Source organism: Ischnura elegans, chromosome 4 (genome assembly GCF_921293095.1).
Source record: "Ischnura elegans chromosome 4, ioIscEleg1.1, whole genome shotgun sequence".
In the NCBI taxonomy this organism is placed as follows: Eukaryota; Metazoa; Arthropoda; class Insecta; order Odonata; family Coenagrionidae; genus Ischnura; species Ischnura elegans.
Window position 1 is genome coordinate 121,887,866 of NC_060249.1, and position 8,192 is coordinate 121,896,057.

The window sequence follows — 8,192 nt, forward strand, 5'->3', positions numbered from 1 at the left end:
GCCTGCATCTCAGCGGCGCACACATTCTCGCCCCAAGGTCACCTCACTTGGCGACAGCGGGAACCAGAATGACGTCACACGGGATTTTCCCAGCATTCATACTTAAAGGTCGCGTTTCGCGCGCTTGAAAAGTTACACTTTTCATTTTATCGCAAAAAATAGATATCGCCATTAAAAAATCTAAAAGTGTGAACTTCGTGCTCCAGGAGTAATAATCTTTCGATTAAGGCAACAAAGAAGTAATAGGAAACCACCCTATTTGACTAGCGGGGGATGTAATGTCTGGTTCTTTTCCGGCGATCAGCAGCAGTGAAGATTTCTCGGTTGTTGGTGAAGGCACATATTTATCTTCTAATTTTTTATCGCAATTCAGCAATTATTATGCGATGGCAACTTGAAAACTTACACGAACTACCACGCTCCCATGAAAGGAAACGTCAATGAATAAATTACGGTGTGGCGGAGGTGATTATTTGCTTTTCTATAGCCAGATATCAGCTGAAAATCAACGAAAAGAGGACTATAATGTTTGTACGCAGCAAAAGAGAGGAGGCTTGGACAAGCGTTAAGGTAGGAAAACAGAATTTCGAAGAGGTGAATGAGTTTTCTTACTTGGGTAGCAGAATTACCGATGATGGACGAAGCAAGAAATAAATAGTCAGTAGAATAGCGCAGGCGAAATTGTAATCCGAAGGTAATTGGTGTCCGGATCAGGATATAGTTAAAATTTATATTTATGGCTTTCCTATTTCGTGGTACCGATTCGGCAATGGTACTTTCTTATGGTATATAAAGGGTAATAGATTGAATTTGTCGAACAAAAAAACCTAATCGGTTCATGGGATGCCAAGATATCTGTTCAAAAAACCCTAATATTGATCAAGTTTAACATTTAATTGATATAATTGTAAGCCATGTACAAAATATTCGTTAGACAGAAGCACAGGTTCACCTTTTTCAAATATTTTATCAAAAATCGGCGGTATAGTCTGTTTTTCTGTTTGGATGAAGACAATAACAAATGGCCTCTGCAGGGGTGTATTCAGGCGGCGCGACCAACCCCCTTAATTAAGCAAAGGAAATGGCTTTTTATGGTGCTAAATTTATTTTGGAGGTAACGAGACGAGACGAGGGTCTCGTCCGAGACTCGAGACCGAGACGAGACTGGGGTGTACAAGACGAGACGATACCCGATTGCGGAAAACGAGGCTGAGACGAGACTGGCGCAAGTCTCGTCTCGTCTTGCGGCAACACTAGTGAAAAGGCTATCGGATAGGGAAGAGGAGAAACCTTAAGATTGTTGATTAATGATCGTGATGATGGCTTTCGAAGGTAAAATAAGATTTTTTGTCGTTCATTATAGATCAGAGTCTATCTTTTCATATGCAGTTTGCAATCCTCTGATTTCGAAGGCATTACTGTAAGAATATAAAGCGCGCGCGTTTGCGATCCTGACGATTCTTTTTTTTTTCCGAGAGTAAAATAAGATTTTCTTCTCGCTGATTACTTTTGAAACTTTGTGAAGCACTCGAGGCGCACCGTGAATTGTAAAATAATTTCTGCTTTTCGCGTTTGAACCATTATTTCCTCATTCATGTGATGTAATCTTAACAAGTAAGTAGGTCCGTCATATTTCCCAACGCGCGTCTCTGCAGTAGACGACATTTATGTAGTTTGAAGGTTTCGGTTGACTTTCGCTATTTCTTCCGAAACTTGAAAATGCTAGAATACGATTTCCACGCCATGCTTAGCTTTTTAATTGATTTATTTGTTTAGGAGTTGCTCACATACAGCATTTCTGCCAATTTATAGTGACGCAGTAACAATCATGAAGTTTTAACATAAAAAATCTGAACAAAGAGTGCAGGCATAAGATAGTAAAGAAGAAAATAGAAGGCACAAGGAAATGGAGGTGGAGAGGGATGTTTATTTATTAGCCGAGGAGTGTGACATGGCGAAATTGACAAATGAGTTTAAGGGCTGAAAAAACGCATGGCAAGTATTGTCTGGTAATGAATTGAGCAGGGAGCAAAGGCGGTGTTGGAGTGAGCGCTTAGCGAGGGATAGTCTAGGGATAGGCGTATGGAGCAAGGAATGTGTACGAGTGGGTCGGCAAGGCACTCTGAAATTAATGGATGAAAGCAAATAAATTCCTCTCTAATGTGAGAAGTTTCATTTTTTTCTGCTTTTTAACAATATATCTATTGTGTGTACCGTAAGTTCACGAATGGTAAAAAAAGAGTTTCCTTAAGTCGGCTTCTTAATGTTTTTTTAATCCGCCGCGCATTTAAATGGGTTCACAAAAATCGCCACTCTCCTCGCTGACCGACAAATTGATCCGAGTTTCACGCGGAAGTAAGGTGTAATAGAGTGGTTTCCTATTATTTTTTTATTGCCTAAATCGAAAGATTATTACTCCTGGAGTACGTATTTCACGCTTTTAGATTTTTAAATAGCGATATCTATTTTTAGCGATTAAATGAAAAGTGAAAATTTTCAAGCGCGCGAAAACGCGACGGCTAAGTATGAATGCTGGGAAAAGCCCGTGAGACGTCATTCTGGTTCCTGCTGTCGGCCTGTGAGGTGACCTTGGGGCGAGGCTTTGAGCGCTGATACGATGCAGGCTGCTAGCAGGTAGCAGAGTACCCTGTTAGCAGGTAACGCTTGAAACCGCTTGCGGTATCGTATCTCCGTATCCACTGATGACAGACTGAGGGAGTGGATAGAAAATCGATCTGCGAGGGCTCAAATACAAATTTGGCGAAAATAATTGCTGTTTTAACGACAAAATGCAGACTGTGAATATTTTTGGTTGCCAAGGCGTTGTTGAAACAAATGAAGGGGATTGTTTGGGGAGATTTGGATAGATTAAATGAAAATAAGTTGGTTGCAGATTGTGATCTACGTTGAAATCCCACATCATTTGGTTAGTGGAATAAGTGTATTGCAGCATGGATATACAATAGACAAACGTGTGAAAACCATATATATCGTGTTTAGTGCCCCGCCATTCAAGTACCTCTATTTTCTCGCCGGAGAAGATTTTTGCTTGTGCCCCGAAGGACAAAAATAAGATAAGAAAGTGATTGATAACCTACGGAATAGAGTTAAATACTTTATTTACATTGTCAACGGGATATTTCTCAACGTAAGTACACTCTTGAATCAGGGTTACAGTATAGGGTTTTATCAAATCGCCAGTATTTCTCTGATGCCCACAAAATTTAAGATGTATCACTCATTTCACCTTGTCAATAACCCGAGAAATGTACCTAATAGTCCACCGATTTTAGGATTATATACATAAAGTAAGGTGGTTATTCATGAGAATAAACACTGATTACGATTAAACAACGGGGAAAAATAAGGAGAATACGAGAAATATGTGGCTTTTGGTAAGGTAAACGAAGTGAATGGTGTACCGTGCGATGACGTCAGAAGGCGTTTCAGGTCACGTGACTTCAAGCGATTTTCGAGCATTTTTAATTAGCATTTATTGACGCTGGTGGAATATTGGAAGAGTTTTGACTTATATATTTGGACTCGTGAGAAAATTTTCTATTCAGTGAGGCTAACTAGCATGATGAACAAATTTCATGCATGTTCCCCATTCTCTACGCTGCGCTGGTCCGCATCTCGTTTTCTGTACCAAGTTATTGTCCTCTTAGCCAATGTTTCGAGTGGACGAAAAGATGAGAATCAGAGGGAGCCAAGTCCTAAACACACATATGTTCAAATCTATAAAACCCAAGTAATTGAGAAGAGATATCTTTCAGAGTGGCACGTGGGACATCGTATTGAAAAATACACTGTATTTCCAGCTCCGACTGAAACAATAAATTAAGTGAGGTATTTTAGCGCGAACGGATAGGAATGGGAGTTCGTTTTTCTCCTGGACAATAAAGGACTACAATACATGATATGGGGTAATTCTTGCGAGCATTTCTTTACTAGTTGTTAACTTCTGGTCTCCTAACACCCCCTCGCCACACGCCTTTTGAAACCGCTTGCGGGGTAGAATGTAGATGTCGATGCAGACAAGAGATACTGCGCAACACATTTGCGCAGAAAAATGAATAACACATTGCAAAATGAATAATCCTCGGACTTTCTTCAATAGGGTAGTTTCCTATTTCTTTGTTATTGCATAAAACGAAAGTTTATTACTCCTGGAGTACGCATTTCACGTTTTCAGATTTTTAAATGAAGACATATATTTTTCGCGATTAAATGAAAAATTTCAATCGCGCGAAAACGCGACGGCTAAGTGTGAATGCTGGGAAAAGCCCGTGTGACGTCATTCTGGATCTGGCTGCCGTCTTGTGAGGCCACCTTGGTGCGAGGCTATGAGCGCCGCTACGATGCAGGCTGCTATCATGTGGCAGAGTACTCTGCTAGCAGGTAGCGCTTGGCTTAAATAAGGATTATTAATACCCTATTAAATGAAGGAAACTTTCTGACCTTAGGCAGTTTTAATAGGTGATTATTAAGAGACGTTTCCCTGAGCCCTGTGCCTCATGCATGCATTGGTAATCTCAGACGATGTAAAATTCCTATCCTCTTGTGTAGAAAGTAGGTCCCTGTGACATCACGTGGAGTGGCATCGCATGGGCGCCAAACTGGCCTTTTTCGAGTGAGATTAAAATTGACGATTAACATTTGTCTAAACCGGTATTTCTAAAACCAAATAATTTGTATATTATGAATACACCAATGGTGGGTAACGAATCACAATCAATGCCTTTCGTTTCCTTTGATGAAGGAAACTATCCTATTTCCCATGGTAACAAGGAGGTTAGGGGGTTTCATTGTTGGACTCAGCTTTTGGAAACTGCGCAGCCGCCTTGTTCGTATGTATTTACTCTCTCGAAGTTTTAGCCCAAGCTCTCGACATCGATGTAATGCACGGAATACTGCACATTCATCCCGCGAGAGGGAGGCGCTGAAGGAGATGATTTTTTTAAAAACAGTTTTTCGAGATAGAGGGAGGAATTTACGCAATTGGCATTTTTTTTTCAAGATATATTCGCGGTAGTTTATGCGAGTATCACGCGCACTTTTATCTCAAAGCGGAAGAGGGCGATGCACGTGACTATACATATACGAGTACTCCGACCGCAGCTACGATGATGACCTTCGAGCCTTTCATGACGTCCAACTACTTTCAACCATGGAGATTAATCATGGGGGTATTGTTGGAAGAGCAATATTTTTGGTTCTTCCATAGTGGACCCTTTCCCTTTGGGCTACAACCTTGTCGCGGTGGAAAGGCTTGCGCGTTCCTATGACCCCTAGAGCTGCACTGGCGGGATCAATTCTAAATTATTCCCGGTAGGGCCACCCATGCCAGATGGGTCGAAGGGTGGGAGCCAGACGAAAGGTAGTCCACGTGATGGTGTCACGTGAAAAACACTGTTGGAATGGAAGTGGGAAACCCTACCAACTATCTCTTCCCTGAAAACATGGAGTACAACCATAGTTGACAGCCAGCTTCATAATTTGTGGGCGCGAACTGACTGGAAAAATTAATCTTCACCTCTACTACAAAACGTTTTTAATTTAGACATTTGATTTTTATTGGAAAGGAGCGCAATAGAACTTAAGAAAAAAATCTATTTTTGTATGCATTCGAAATTTCTCGCTCTATCCCATTCACTATCCCTAGCAGAAAAAAATGACGCTCTCAAGTCGTAGAGAAATTTGTGAGGATTGATGATTATGCCCTCGAAAAGTTTGCCTTTGTTGATATTTCCTCTCCGAGTATGGCAACTATGCACCTTCTTGGAGTAACTTCTGTTCCCTTTCCCGTTCATGATTGCCTGAGCCAATGAAAAAAACCGATTTCGGAGATATCAGATAATTAAAATCCCGAGGAATCGCAACTACTCCAACTTTAAATTGAGGAATGGAGAGCTGCGTCATACCAATCTGAGGATTGTTGACGAATGATGAGGACGATGATAACTCAATAAGTCATTTGCCTCATCATCTTAACTGTTTGAATCTCTACTTTGAAACTATGGAAGGTCATGGAACTTATTCTACGCCAACATCTACACACAAACTCACAAGCCACTTCAATGGGCGTTTGGTGGGGTGTATTAGGACACAGCCGCTAACAGATATAAAACAAGTGCGCATGCAGAGTTCCGCGTAGCATTAGTTAAAGTCCTTTATTGTTCCGGGTATAAACGAATTCCCACACCAATCGGTTCGGCAACATATCGCTCTAACTTATCGTTTCCTTCGGACATGGAAATATAGTGGGGTTCTAATATTATGTTCTTCGTGTCGCTCTGAAAGATAGCTATTCTTAATAGGGTAGTTTCCTTCATCATAGAAAACGAAAGGCATTGATTGCGATTCGTTACCCACCATTAGTGTATACATAATGTACAAATTATTTGGTTTTAGAAATCCCAGTTCAGTTCAATCATGGTCAATTTTAACCGTATTTGAAAAAGGCCAGATTGGCGCCCATGCGATGCCACTCCACGTGACGTCACCGAGACCTAGTTTCTATACAAGTAGATAGGAGTTTTACATCGTCTGAGATTACCAATGCATGCATGAGGCACAGAGCTCAGGGAAACATGTCTTAATAATCACACATTAAAACAGTCTAAGGTCGGAAAGTTTCCTTCGTTTCATAAGGAATTAATAATCCATAATTAAGCCAACCGCTACCTACTAGCAGGGTACTCAGCTACTTGCTAGCAGCCTGCATCAGCAACCAGCGCCTAGCGGCGCACATGTGCTCGCTCCAGGGTCACCTCACTTTGCGGCAACGGGAATCAGAATGACGTCACACGGGCTTTTCCCGGCATTCATACTTAGCCGTCGCGTTTTCGCACGCTTGAAATTTTTCACTTTTCATTTAATCGCGACAAATACATATCGTCATTTTAAAATCTAAAAGTGTGAAATGCGTACTCCAGGAGTAATAATCTTTCGATTTACGCAATAAAAAAATAATAGGAAACTACCCTATTGCTCTAGGCTAGCGCGTAGCCTCCTGAATTTTAGCAGCTCCAGCCTAGTTCTGTGTAACGCTTAATGTAAGTCAACGCTCAAGTCGGCCTCATAATGTGATTTCGCCAACCGCGATATTTAAATGGGTTTACAGAAGTCGCCACTCGCGTCGCTGACGGACAAGTTGTTACGAGTTTCATGGGAAAATAGAGTAAGATTAGGGGTGTCAACCGAAATTTACATTCATGATGATGTGGTCTATCAAATTCATAACTTTTGAATGCCATTCCTTTGCAATTACAAACATTATACTGCAAAATATTGTAAAAAATTGGAAAAAATTGGATCGCATTGTACTCATCACCGCGCTCCGGTCATTTTTGAAAGCCCATTAAAATACGACAGAAATAAACCTTCTCTATGATGGAATAGGGCATCCTTCGTGCAGTTCCCTTGGGCAAAACAAATAGTAATCATGCGTTTTCTCTCCTTCAAATTGCATCCCAATTAATTTCATGAGTTTAATTCTTAAATTTTGGCAGTAACATTTTTATGTTTTCCTCGGATTCACCCTATTCTCGATACCATCCTGCTAAAATTCCTGTTACTACTTGCTTAAGTAATTTTTAACTGGCACCTTTCAGAGTAACGCTGTGAAAATTCTTCGAACCTCACGAAATGTATAGTTCCTACACGATAAAAAAGGTAGATTTTGCCTAACGGATAGTTATGTAGTTATTTACCAATCAACGAAGGACTTGCATAAATTCTAGGTGGGACACATAAGTGAAACCACTTTAATGCGCACTTTATAACCAAAATTTGTTAACGGCTAGTGTTCTAGCAAACTCCGCAACACGCCTATGTATGAGACTCGTCTAGTATGATGCAGATGTACTAAGCCAAGCGCTACCAGCTAGCAGGGTACTCGGCTACCTGCTAGCATCCTGCGTCGTATCAGCGCTCAAAGCCTCGCCCCAAGGTCACCTCACAGGGCGACAGCGGGAACCAGAAATACGTCACACGGACTTTTCCCATCATTCCCACTTAGCCGTCGCGTTTTCCGTAGCTGTTTAAGGGCGATGGAAGGCCCCGATTGAGATGCACAGGCCAAATTATTGAGTATGTAAAATACCGTAAATTTGAAAATAACAAGAAAACCAAGATATTAGTATTAAACAGAAGAGAAGAAGTCCAGACTAACATTTAAATAGGGAAAC